The sequence below is a fragment of the Microtus oregoni genome, unplaced genomic scaffold, assembly GCF_018167655.1.
Source record: "Microtus oregoni isolate MIOR12 unplaced genomic scaffold, Mior012 000049F_ref0000343, whole genome shotgun sequence".
Lineage (NCBI taxonomy): Eukaryota > Metazoa > Chordata > Mammalia > Rodentia > Cricetidae > Microtus > Microtus oregoni.
Window position 1 is genome coordinate 14,509,743 of NW_024543223.1, and position 14,317 is coordinate 14,524,059.

Genomic DNA, 14,317 nt, shown 5'->3' on the forward strand with positions numbered 1-14,317 from the left:
AAGGTCCTTGAAATGCCTGATCGAGGTAAACAGAAAATCTCCCTAGAATACACGTGCAGGGTTGAGCTGCCATTGAGAGCGCTGTAGGCTGGGAGTGTCTGGTTCTTCCTTTCTCCTGCAATGTCCCTCCTGCGCCCTCTACTGATGAAGTTTAAGTTTGCTGCAAAGGAGAAAGGCTTTATACTTCCTTCTGAAAGGGAGAGTGTAAAAGTGAGAGAAACTGCACTCTGGGGGAAGGGAAAAAAGAAAAACAACTAAGCCTCTCAGCATACAGTGCACCTACTAATATTTCCAAAACCGTTCCACGGAATCACAGTTTAGTAAACTGATCTTTGTGTGACATAGAAGATTGGCTCTCAGCCTCCTGCCTCTCTTACACTCACACATTATTACAGGATTCTAACATATACATGTTAAAAGGCACATCTGGAGAGGACCACCACATCAGGGAGGCGGTCAAGAGCCCAGAGCATGGCGCTGTGGGTGAGTTAATTCCACAGCACTCTTTGTGATAGTGCAAGAAGCAAAGGGATTGATGACTCTATGAGGGCAATTTAGCAAAATATATCAACAAGACGTCGCATTCGGCGACAATATTGTGACTATTTCCGCATTAGTCTAGATCTCTAGTCATGTGGGCTTTGAAAATGCCCAAATCGCACACATGTCCTGAGCTGGTGTATCCATGGCACAGAGTCAAATCTCAAAGCTTCGAAAAAGACTGGCTGCTTTTCAGAGCTCACAGAAAGCTCCCAGGGTCTTGCTTGTCCTTCAAGTACTAGCTCAAGTACTATATAGTCTTATATTTGCCCAAGTCAGGATCGAATCTCTGCTTCCTCTGGACTTTGCATCTTTTGTCTGTTTACATCTCCCCTGGAGCACTCCCCAGGGCTAACTTGTTTTGTCTGCCTGGCCCTTTCCCCATAGGCTGTGAGCATCTCAAGGGCAGGAAGGAAGCCTCATCCATCTCTGTGTCCCGAAAGCCATGCACAATGATTTGATGTGAACTAATCTCCCACCTGTGTTTGTTGACCCAAATTAGCTAACATCAAGTGAATGCGAATCTTGTGCTTATTCCCTGCCTGCCATGGGGTGGGCCAACACACTTAGCTAGTTTTCACTGTGAGCAGCCTTTAAGGCATTTTGAAAACAGCGGTCTTCAGGGGCAATCACTTTGAAATAGGCAAAGTGCTCAGAATTTGTGAATCTGGAATGCAGGAAGATTAGAGGCTAATTCAAACCCCTGGAAAATTATCAGGCGTTACATAGTGCATCTGTTGTCACTTGTCTAAGTGCAATGCTTCTCTTATCTCCCACCTTTAGTCTTGATCGTTCATTTAATACAGTACGATCTGGTAGACTCTTAAGATAGTTAGTAACATGTAGGTTCCAGAGCTTCTTTCAAACCTCCTGGGGAAGGTTACACTGGTTAGGATCAATGGGGTTGAAAGGCAGCCACAATGGTTCTCATGTTTCAGTCCCTTAATTCCATCTGAGTTTATTTCCCATACTTGAAGAGTCCACTGTTCATCAGGGCAGCTCTCCAGGGCTGTGATTCATTTGTCTCAGTGATGGAGATGACGCTCACATTAAGACTCTGACTTCTCAAGACAAAATTGAAGCATGTAGGGATGCTGAGTCTTTGTGTCCTCTGCTTAGGCTCAGAAGTGACATTATATAAGCCATAGTACTGTAGACAAAAGCAGACACAAGCACACACCTCTGCTTGCCTCACGAAAGCTGAGAAGCATATTCCTCTGTGGTCCAAGAAGAGAAGGAAGCCAGATTGGTGAGCTCTTAATGTCCACTTAGAATGGGTCACTCAGGTTTTATCAGTTAACGATGCACAATTGATTCTCCCTTGAGCCCACTCACTTGGACAGCAGCCCGCATATGCACCTAACAGAAAGAAGCAGGCAGAAGAAGCCACTTGCTGCTCCTGCTGAACGCTCACCTGAGCAGAGGACCTACGGCAGGTCCCCCGACATGTCCTGAGGCAGAAACCCTTTGCACAGAGCAGAGGGGAGGTGTAGACACCCAGCCTTTCTCACCTGTGACCTAATTTTTTAATTTTATTTCATCTCTTTTTTAAAAGATTATTCGTTTGCTGTGTGTGCACAACTGAATGGACATATGTGCACCACATGTATGCAGGTGATCATAGAGGCAAGAAGAGGTCATGCCCCCTTTACCTGGATTGGTTGCCACCAATAACTGGAGTTAAAGATGGCTGTAAGGTGGATGATGCAACTATTTGGGAACCAAACCAAGGTCTTTGGCAAGAGCAATGGTGCTGTTAACCACTGACTTTTCTCTCCAGATCCTCATTTTTTTCTTTTCTTTTTTCTTTCTTCAATTGGCTTACAGAGTAGAGATTTCCCTGTGGCATTTTCGTAAGTGCTTAGCTTTGGTTGACTCTTCTCCCACCCAGTCTGCTCTCCTATTTCCACACTCCCATCCCTGCTGAAACCCTTCCAGTCATGGTATTTCCCCTTCCACACTCAAGTCACATGTGTTCTGTTACCTTCCCTCATCTCCTCTAAAGGCTCTTTCTTCTCCTCTCATGGACCCTTAACCAAAAAGCAAAACAGAAGTCAACTCTGAGAGGTCTCAGTTCTCTCCCAACCTGTCAGAACACGGGAATGGGGCTGCATGGGGAGGATGCTCAGTGCTTGCGGGAACACTCCGAGAAAGCAAGACAAGAGTCTTGTGACCTCGGACCTTCAAAACATGGAATTGTTCTTGGAATGTGTTTTCATGCTCCTACCACGTGTAGCGGAGAGGAGTGATTTTAATTCAGATTATTCATCATTGCTTGTTGTTTCAAAATTAAATGTTTAAATGTTCTCTATACGCCTCTACGGAAAAAAAAATTCTTCCCAAGTGTGGCTTGTCCTGTGATTGTGCACAGCTTGAACTCGTAAGAACTTTTGCTCATGTGACTTCTCCTAACCTTCAGAGTATAAATTGTCTGATACTCTGTTTGCTACTGCATAAGACTTCAGTCTGCCTCATTGGCTTAATTATCCCAGGTCCCACCACCTCTGGAGTGGTACAAAAAGCAACTAATTTTATTTTTCTGTTTGGTTAATAATATTATAACTCAGCATCTACAGCAATTCTCTTAACAATTCCATAAATCCTTAAAAGAAATCCAAATGCAAAAAAAAAATGGCAGCTCAGGTACTCTTATATAACTACGGTGCTCCAAGTTTCACACTAAATCCTCTTTCCAAAGAGATGGCTTCTTTTTGTAGCCTATTGAGATTATTATTACTCCAGTTTTATAGTCAAGTAAACGGAGGCTCAAAGAGATAAGTCAAATGAGGTAGCCAGTGGTTACCTCAACCCTCCTCTGTCCCACTCACAGGAAACCCCACACAGTCACTTCACATCAAGTAGAACTTGCACATGCTGGCTGGCAGCTAGAATTAGACTCTGTATTATGTGAGAAGTGTAACCAGGAAACCAGTCATCAACATGATCACAATACATGAGGACTAGTGTACAAAGGACGTGACTAGAACTGGTGGGCTTGGTCACCAGACCCAACTTCATTTCCTAGTAACTCACTGATCAAAATGCAGCCTTGTCACATGGTCTAGCCCCTGATGAGATAAGCACTCAAAATATTCCCATAACATTTAAGGAAGTGTGTATATAAAAGAGCTATTATTTTGCTTGATAAGTTGTAGAATACTTGTTATTACTCTATTATAAAAAAATGAAAACTTAAAAGAAAAATGCTAATGAATATCAGACAGCTAATAGAACCGAGGTAAACAGGAAGATAATTCTATCCATATGGCTGAAGTGACAGACCCTTAGCTTCAGATGAATGCTCATAGAACTTTACATGATCAATTGTGTACAGCTATGGAGAAAAAAACTAAACGGAGACATTCAGGAGCCAGGGTGGTGGCAGCACACACCTTTAATCCAACACTTGGAAGGTAGAGGGAAGTGAATCTCTGTGAGCTCCAGGCCAGCATGGTCTACATAGTGAGTTCCAGGCCAGTCAGAGATACACAGTGAGACCCTATCTGTAAAACAAGAAAGAAGGAAAGAAAGAGGGAATCAGGGAAGAGGAGAGGAGATAGAGCTCTTAAAATTATGAGCAAACAGAAAGGCCAGTTATAAATGGTGCTTTCTAACGATTTTAGTTGAGAACAAACCCTCTCTCATCTTATATCTGATTTTATGCATATTGTCAAGCATTACTGTACACAGCGTTCATATAAGCAGTGTAGGTTTATTGTTGCTGCTGCTGCTCTGCCCAATAAACTGCTTAGTTAACAGTGCTCCAGGACTCAGCGCAATGGCTTGCAGGCAGTCTCTCGGGAAGTATTTATTGAATGAATAAATGCATAGGGAGTGAGAAAAACAATTCCAAAACTGAAGCTGAACCCCTCTGAAGGGGAGATCTCCTTTCCCTTGAATATTACACTGTGGTGGTGAATGTCACATATCAGTTTGACCTAGCCAGGGAAGCCAGGCATTTGGTCAAACATTCTTGTGGGTATGTTCGCAATGGCACCTGTGGGTGAGATGCACATCCCAAATGCACAGACTAAGTAAAAGCGATGTTTCTCTCTGAAGTGCTGGGCCTCCCACAGTGCCCTGAAGAGAACCCAACAGTGGAATAAGACAGGACTTGTGGCAGGCCGTGGGCTGGCAGATGTGGCTGAAACATTAGCTCTGCTTAAGTTTCAATCCTGCAGCCTTGAGACTGAAACTCCCATTGGATCCTGGACCTCCAGCTTCCCCACGGCGGATCTTATGCCTTTCAGTCTTCACAATCACGTGAGCCAATTCCTCTCTACATCCTGCTGGTTGTGTTTCACCGGAGCAGCCTGACTAGTCCCTAGCTATAAGACATATTTCCATCAATACAGTGACTGAGTTATTTACCCATCCAATGGAGGGGGGCACTGATGGACCCAATGTTAAAATGAAGATGCAGATGATTGTTGGGGGAGATTGCTGGCTCATTTCCCATCTGCTCAGACTCGAAATAATCACACTGAAACCATATTAATGCAATACTGTTTGGCCAATAGCTTAAGCACATTTCTAGCTAGCTCTTACATCTTAAATTAACCCATTTCTAGCATTTTATATTTTACCACAAGGCTCGTGGCCTACTGGGAGGTTCCAGCTGGCAGCTTATGTCTTTCTCCTCTGGCATCTGCATGGCATCTCACTGGCTCCACCTTCTTTCTCCCAATATTTGGTTTAGGTCTCCTACCTAGTTCTACTCTGCCCTATCACAGGCCAAAGCAGCTTCTTTATTCATTGCCAATAAAAGCAATGCATAGACAGAAGGACCTCCCACACCAGGTGATTTAAAAAGAAGTAAAGAAAAATGAAACAAAAAATGTAGGCCACTGAGCTGGCTGGAAACTGTGACTCTAAGTCACCCAGTAAAGATCTGTAGACTAGGAACATTAATGCGTGTTGGGTTGGAGTGTGAGAAGGGCTGGGAGAGAAAACTGAGGGTCATCCCAGGGTGTCCTCCTCTTCTTGTTTTTTTTTCCCCTTCTGATGCCAATTTTCAATTCTTACCCTCATTTTTGCTGAAATAAAAGACTCATACTCCAAACGGCCATACTTCACTTGTTAGGAAGGAGTCCTTCTTGTTCAAAAGACTGAGCACAAGGGCTGGTCTGTCCGGCCCTTTCTGAGGGGCACTTTCCGACTCTCAGTTCAGAACGCCTGCAGGGTCCCTGTTCACAAACAGTTCAACCCTTCAGTCAAAGGACCACAAAGCACAACAGTATCTTCTATTTAAGGAAGCTAAACTTTATTACAAATTCTCCTTCTTCACTCAGTCATAAACTGTAAAGTACTACCTGCTCGGGGTTCTTTCTATGTAGCCAAGCTGTGCTGCCCTTGACTTGAGTACGGAGGAGCTTCCTCAATAATGAGTGTCTGCCAGCGTGCCATGCTTGCCCTGGCATCATGATCAAGGTATGTTTGAACTCAGCCCTGAGTTTGGCAAGTAGTTTTCTCATTACAGTGGAGAACTTCCATCCCCATAATGTGAAGCTGACTCGGTTGGGACTTCTGAGACAAGGGTTACAATGACCATTTCCTCCAAACAACCAACTTGAAACAAATAACAGGGAAGAAATGGCCATGCCAATGGCATTTTTGAAGGGGAATGAAGCTATATTTTCAAGAAGCATCAGAAAATAATGGAGCTTTCAGTTCAGCTGAGATAATAAAGTATCTGATACAGATCTGCAAGTGTAGGGGCAGGACTGGACACCTAAGAAACAGAAAGACAGTCAATAGCCATATGCATCTTCCCGTATCTGATTCTTATACAATGATCAGGATTACAACATCCAATCTCATTTCTGTGTGAATGTTCTTATTGAAGCATATCCTTCACACAGACACCTTCATGAAAGCATAACTCAGTTTGCACTAAATAGACGCAACCTGACTCAAGAAATAAAAGTGTCAAAATCTGCTACTGCCTTGACCTTGATGCCTTCAAAAAGCTAATTTTGAAAATAGTTTTTCCAGCTTTTATACTTTTGACATTGGAAGGATGGCCAACTCTCCCCTTCCCTTTACCCAGAAGCCCACTGTGAATTTTCCCAAACACCCGTCTAACAAGAGCATCCCCAGCACATGCCTTCTCCAGACTCAACATTTTTTCTCCCACTTAGGAAAGGCTGTTCCCCTTCCTACACAGCCAACCTGTCCATGGATGTTGCACATAGGAAGATATGATGGATTGAGTATCAAACTGCCCTCCAGGAATATGACTTCCACTTGGAATCCACAGCTCGGGAAAATGCCCAGCCTGCTCACATTCTCTGCCTTGATAGAGAAGCTCAAAGAAAAACAGAGACAACATAATCCCTTCCCTGGGCTGATATCCTCATTTATATCCTCACCATATTAATTTTCTTTGTTTCAACTTGATCCTAAAGTCAAGGAAGGTTTCCTGCACAGGCTGAGGCATGCATTGGATGGCCTATCATGTCTAAATGGTCTAATACCATCCACTGATAAAGTCAGTATGACACCAACACTAAGCTGTTATTTTTCAAATAACAACAGTAACATTTAATTAGAGTTTAACCTGGCAGCCTGCTTTCCCCTAATGACGTACAAGACACCACGGTTCCCTGAAACATGAAAGATCTACATCCAGAGTAAATACCACATGTCAAAGAACTGAACAGTCCTAGTGACTAATTATGCATCTCACCGTCATTAATTCGATGCCATTCAAGTAGCTTGGGCAGGGGGGACAGTAGGATTTTGGTCCTTCATATATGATAAAAAGTTAGATGATGTCTTTGTTAGGCTATCACAACTGCTTTATAATAATGATTTGACTGAGTGAGGTGAGGCCCCAAAAATTATCTCCTCAATCAGTGAAATGACTGATTATGTTTCTTGATCCCATTTCAACAAAAAAACATAATAGAAGAAAGCCTAGCATCATCTCTGACACATAATAAGTTCCTTGTAAACTGTAGTTATAAGAATAGTAAATGTCCACAGTTTTAAAATGTCTATCTTATTTTTAATTATATCTGTGTGGTGGGGTGGAAGGTGATGACCTGAGTACAGGTGCTCAGAGAAATCAGAGATGTCAGATCCCCCTGGAGCTGGAATTTTAGGCAGTTGTGAGCTGCCCAGCATGAGTACTGGGAACCAAATGCTGGTCCTTTGAAAGAGCAGTCTGTGCTCTTCCCTGCTGAGTCATCTCTCTAGCCCCAAATGTTATAGTTATAAATTCAATCATCGCCATAGCCCAGGCTACCCTGGACTGTGGGGGAAATCGTCCTTCTCACTTTAGCCTTCTGAAGTCAGTCATCTATTACACGCACTCATTCACCCAAGCCACACACATCACAGGGTACTTGCTCAGTGCTAGGCATGGCTTTCATAGATTGGGACAGCCAAAAAACTCCCTCCTGGCTACTACAATGTACAGTATTAGAGGCTCTGAGAAATTCTTCAAGGGAAAGATTGATACATACATGCAGCTAATCATACACACACATATTCATAATTATACTCACATGCATACATGATAAATAATTACAAATAAAAAGATAACATGATACATATTTGAAGCTCAGACAATATATAGATATAGATCAGTTCACAGATGATAAATGATAGAGATTAGATAGGTAGGTAGATAGATGATAGATAGATAGATAGATAGATAGATAGATATTAGATAGACGATAGATAGATAGATAGATAGATAGATAGATAGATAGATAGATAAAATTTTGGTATTTTCCTTGGCAGTGATACCTTGCTGTCACAGTCTTCTGTTCCCACTATGACACAATGGTATATTAAGGAACACTCTCAATCATGGAGCAGGATCACACTGAAAATACCCTGACCAAGATTTTCTCCCTACCTACACTCTAGCCAAGATCTGAAGCCTTTCCTGACTTTATATCAAGCTTGGCCCATAAAGACTTGAAAAAAAAATCACATAGTTTCTAACAGCTCGAGGCTCCATCCTCAGGATTACTGACCCTTGACCATCCTCAGGTGCCTTCCAGAGGAAACTCGAAGCTTCCAGAAGAATGTCTTGTCTGTTTGAAGAGTCTCTATAGACAGTGTTCATCTCCCACACCATATGGGAGGGAGGAGACTGATTTCATTGGGTATCACTTAGCAAACCCAGGCAGGTTTCACAGAGGCCAAGTCCTCCATTCCACCTTCTATAAACTGTCACTTTCCAGGCTGTCCTGATCCTCCCCTGACTCCTTCCTACTCCTCCATCCTCCCTTTAAGATGTCTAGCCAGCTCTGCACAAAGTTCGGTTTTTCCATCTATTGCGCTAGCACATGGTTGACTGGATCTGTGCTTACCACTTCGGTGTCTGTTTTGTTGATCATTCTCCACACCAAAGCACCATCCGACAACACTTACCCAGCTTGACCCCAAAAGATTAACTTGATACAATGCTGAGGCTCTGGCAAGGTTTGAGATTAGCCTGTCCCCCAAAAGCAGTCACCAATATAGGCTTGTTACAAATTCCAGAACTCTCTTGGAGTCACACAGAGCTAGCTAAAATTCTAGCTGGTCCTTTTAAGGTCACTGTAGAATCTCTGTGGATCCAAAGGGTCATGGTACGAATTCCTAACTGTGAAGAAGGTGGGGGTTCCCCCTGATGCTTACTCTCTAGCTCACCTCTGTCTGTGTTGCCTCTCAGCCTTGTTGTTGCTCTCTGTCCCTCAAGATGCAGATATAGAAATCAGCCTTCCCTTAACTGGGGAAAGGAAGGGACCAGAGAGAGAAACCTTAGCCAGCAGGAATCAGTCATTTCTTTGAAGCACATATGATGTGTGTGCAGAGACACACACATATACCCTAAATATTTTTCCAAGCAAAGGAAACATTGTGTGGCAAAAATGGACACTCCAGACAAATCATGAATGCCCTAAGTGTTATTCACTCTTGTTCCACCTCAGCAAAAGTGAGTGCTGTCTTTACTATAATTCTCAAATTTGTGTGGACAGGTCAGCTCTTTACACCTTTAACTTCAGGGTTAAACTCCCGGTCACCAGTTCTCCAAAGGGGATCTCATGGCATGACCTACGATCACTAGCAAGTGATTACACTTTTAGACACCGAAATCTTCCTCTGCCTAAACCATATCCACAAGGATCCCAAGAAAAATGGCCTTAAAAAGCAGCTGTGAGGTAAGGAGGTATTCCCAACCTTCACCTGGCAGTCCGCCCTATATATTCATTTCTCTCTACTGTAGTATACAATAATGCCCCCAATGTATCATTGGAGCCTAACTCCTAGAGTCTGAGTATATGATGTCATTTCACGAAATAAGATCTTACAGATACAATAAAATAGGAATAAAATGGTGAAATTACTCTGAATCAGACAGTTGGGCTTAATACAACTATAAATAAAAAGACAATAAGAGGCTGAGGAGATGTCCCAGTAGGTGAAGCATTTGCCATACAAGCATGAGGACCTGAGTCTGAGCCCACAGCTTACGTTAAAAACATAACGGGTGTGTTGAGGCTGAAGAGATGGGTCAGTGGACAGAGCCCTTATAGTTCTTACAGAGGATCCAGATTTGAGTCCCAGGCCCCAGGCACCCACAGCTCCAGTTCTAGGATACACATGGTACACAGACATACAAAATACTAATACACATAAAATAAAATGATAAAAATGTTAATGGTGTGGTGGTGTGCATTTGTAGCCCCAGGTCTGAGATCGTGTAGGCTGGCAGACCTTAGAGCTTACTGAATGTACAACCTAGACTGAATAGCAATGAAAGATCCTAGGAATGTAAGATGGATAGCATTTAAGGAATGATACCCAAAGTTGACCCACCTTCCACACATATACATATGAGAGAGAGAGAGAGAGAGAGAGGACATGATCTAAGCCAGAATAAGGGAAGCATGACAACAGAAGCCGAGGTCAGAATAAGATAAGGGAGAGGCCTCAAGCCAAGGAAGGCAGAAGGGACACAGCCCTGCTGACATCTCCTTCATAGCTGTGAGGCAGTAAATTTGTAAATCGATATCCTTCATAGAACATACTCTTTTTTATATTTAAATTTATTTATTTATTAAAGATTTCTGTCTCTTCCCCGCCACTGCCTCCCATTTCCCTCCCCCTCCCCCAATCAAGTCCCCCTCCCTCGTCAGCCCAAAGAGCAATCAGGGTTCCCTGCCCTGTGGGAAGTCCAAGGACCACCCACCTCCATCCAGGTCTAGTAAGGTGAGCATCCAAACTGCCTAGGCTCCCACAAAGCCAGTACGAGCAGTAGGATCAGAAACCCATTGCCATTGTTCTTGAGTTCTCAGTAGACCTCCTTGTCCACTATGTTCAGCAAGTCCAGTTTTACCCCAGGCTTTTTCAGACCCAGACCAGCTGGCCTTGGTGAGTTCCCAATAGAACATCCCCATTGTCTCAGTGTGTGGGTGCACCCCTCGCGGTCCTGAGTTCCTTGCTCGTGCTCTCTCTCCTTCTGCTCCTGATTTGGACCTTGAGATTTCTGGCTGGTGCTCCAATGTGAGTCTCTGTCTCTGTCTCCTTTCATCACCTGATGAAGGTTAATATTCAGGAGGATGCCTATATGTTTTTCTTTGAGTTCTCCTTCTCTAGGATCACTAATTATAGGCTCAATGTCCTTTGTTAATGGCTAGAAACCAAATATGAGTGAGTACATCCCATGCTCCTCTTTTTGGGTCTGGCTTACCTCACTCAGGATAGTGTTTTCTCTTTATATAATATTTAAATTTATCCATTTTTAAACTTACTATCTATTTCAACTCATCCAAAAAATGTTCATGGAATTGGGGCTTTGACAAAGTTGTTAGTGTATTTTTCTAATACACATCAAATGAACATTATTATTAAGTCTATTATCATTACCCCCTAATGTCATGCAAACGGCAGTGTGTGTCTTGCTTTAGAAAGCTCTGGACAAAATGTCCAGGTCCTCAGGATGGAGAACCAGAGTTCTACATAGGCTCTCCCTCTCACCTTGGCTGGACTGTATGATGTGGATTCCCATCTGTATGCTATTAATATGCTTTATTAGCATTGGATAATAAAGAAGCAACTTTGGCCTATGGCTGGACAGACTATAGTTGGGTGGGAAAACTAAGCTGAATGCAGGAAGAAAGAAGGCAAAGTCAGGGAGACGCCATGTAGCTGCTGAAGGAGAAAGTTGTCAGAATTTTACCAGTAAGCCACAGATTTGTGACAATATACAGATAAATAGAAATGGGTTAATTAATTTAACTTAATTAATTTATGGAATACGCCTAAACCAATGACCAAACAGTGCTCTAATTAATATAGTTTCTGTGTGTTTATTCAGGTCTGGGCAGTCAAAAACCAAAAAAGCAGTCTCTGTCTACAAAATGGCTCCAACATGGTACAACTACATCCACATAAAACCTGAGAGAACTTCAGAAGGGATTCCAGACACAAAACAGAGTTAAGCAGGAATTCTTAGTAGAATTATTTTCTCTGGTGGGCTCTATTTTTCTAGGGGAAAGCAGAGACACAGTTCCTTTGAGAGAGGCTTCCTGACTCAGCGTTAACAGTTAAAAAGTCCTGCCATCAAACACTTAAATGGTGTTTATATATAGTCACCAGCTTGCTTCTCCACCATGAAGCTAGACTCTCAGGAAGTCAAGGTGTGGGGTGGATCCAGCCACCAAAGCCACAGCTTTAATTCTAGCCATATTGCTTAACAAATAAGACTCATGTGGCCAGAAAAAGAGAGATACACAGTAAAGACAGATTCAGATGAAAAAAAAAAAAATAAAACCTCTAAACGGTTTATAGTGTATTTAAAAATATATATTTGCTTGGAAGAGAAAAAGAAAAAGGTGACCCGAATCGGGAGGGCAAAAGGGAGGGCGGTAGTTCCTTTGTCTCCATAGCCTGCCTGCAGCAAGCAGGGTGGGCCCTTTGTTTGCGAGCTACCCAAGCAGCACAGAGTTTCAATCTGGGAGACCATCATTGGGAACCTTCATCTGGTGATGGATGGAGATAGAGACAGAGACCCACACTGGAACACTGGACTGAGCTCCCAAGGTCCCAATGAGGAGCAGAAGGAGGGAGAACATGAGCAAGGAAGTCAGGACTACGAGGGGTGCACCCACCCACTGAGACAGTGGGGCTGATCTAATGGGAGCTCACCAAGGCCAGCTGGACTATGACTGAAAAAGCATGGGATAAAACCGGACTCTCTGAGCATGGCGAACAATGAGGACTGATGAGAAGCCAAGGACAATGGCACGGGGTTTTGATCCTACTTAATGTGCTGGCTTTGTGGGAGCCTAGCCAGTTTGGATGTTCACCTCTCTAGACATGGACGGAGGGGGGCGGACCTTGGACTTTCCACAGGTCAGGGAACCCTGACTGCTCTTTGGACTGGAGAGGGAGGGGGAGAAAAGTTTGGGAAAGGGGGAGAAGGGTGGGAGGAGGGGGAGGGAAATGGGAGGCTGGGAGGAGGCGGATACTTTTTTTTTCCTTTTCTCAATTAAAAAGAAAAAGGTTAGAAAAAGTCTTTAAAAAAGAAATATAGTTGGGTATGGTGTCACATGCCCTTAATCCCAGCACTCTGGAGGCAGAGTGAGGCAGATCTCTGTGAGTTTGAGGTCAGCCAGGTCTACAGAGTGAGTTCCAAGACAGCCAAAGAAATGCAGAGAAACCCTGTATCAAAAAAACAAAAAATAAAATAAATATAATAAATATTTATATATAAATAATATAATATATTATATAGTTACATATAAATTATATCTATATATTGTATTATGTATAATATAATATATAACTAAATATACATAATAAAAGAAATAGAGGGTTTTTTTTAAAAGCCATGTAAAGATGAAAATACACAGAGTCTAGATACTGTGTTTTGGGGTTGTCTTTGAACTGTTTGACTGTTGGGAAAGGAAGAACAGCTGCTAAAAGACTTTTGATTATAAATGCTGCCAGATTAATCTGATATACATATTTTGAAAATGCCTTGACTTCAAAATGTAAGTCAAAATATATGCTACTTTGGAGAAGAGGTTTTGCTTTTGTTTCTAAAGGAAATGAGAGGCTGTGGATTCATTCTGGGTTAAGAAAATAAGGTTTGCTCAAGGAAGAGCCCCTGAAAATTTTCTAAGGGGAACAGATGGCCCAGATGATCCAACATTTCAGAGCACCCACCTCTGTTACAGTTTCCTCTGAGTTCTCCATCCAGAACAGCCTCAAGACTTCTCGCTGAGATGATCCAGGCTCACAGAATACTCCAGTCAGGACTTTACCATAATCCTAAATTTCCTTAAATCCCCATAAGGTTATCAGTGCCTCCAATTACCATGAAGTAGCCTAGAAAACTATGGCCACATTCCCCACAAAAAAAAAAATGGACTATGGATGTTTGTCTTTGTTTAGATTGTTGGTTACAATTTATTATTGATATTGGTCAGGAAAAAAACAAAGGAGATTTGATTCAGAGTTCTTGTTTTGAAAAGAAAAAAGGGGAAGTGCTGTGGGATAATGCTCCTGTAGGCTGTAAAGACTTGTCATCGTATTGTTTTAATAAAACACTGATTGGCCAGTATCCAGGCAGGTATAGGCAGGGTGATCAGACTAGGAGAATTCTGGGAAGAGGAAAGGCTCAGTCTGTAGTCACCACCCAGAGAAAAAGGAAGCAAGATGAAAATGTTGCACTGAGAAAAGGTCCCAAGCCACTTAGCTAAACATAGATAAGAGTTATGGGTTAGTTTAAGTTGTAAGAGATAGTTAACAATAGGCCTGAGTGAATAGG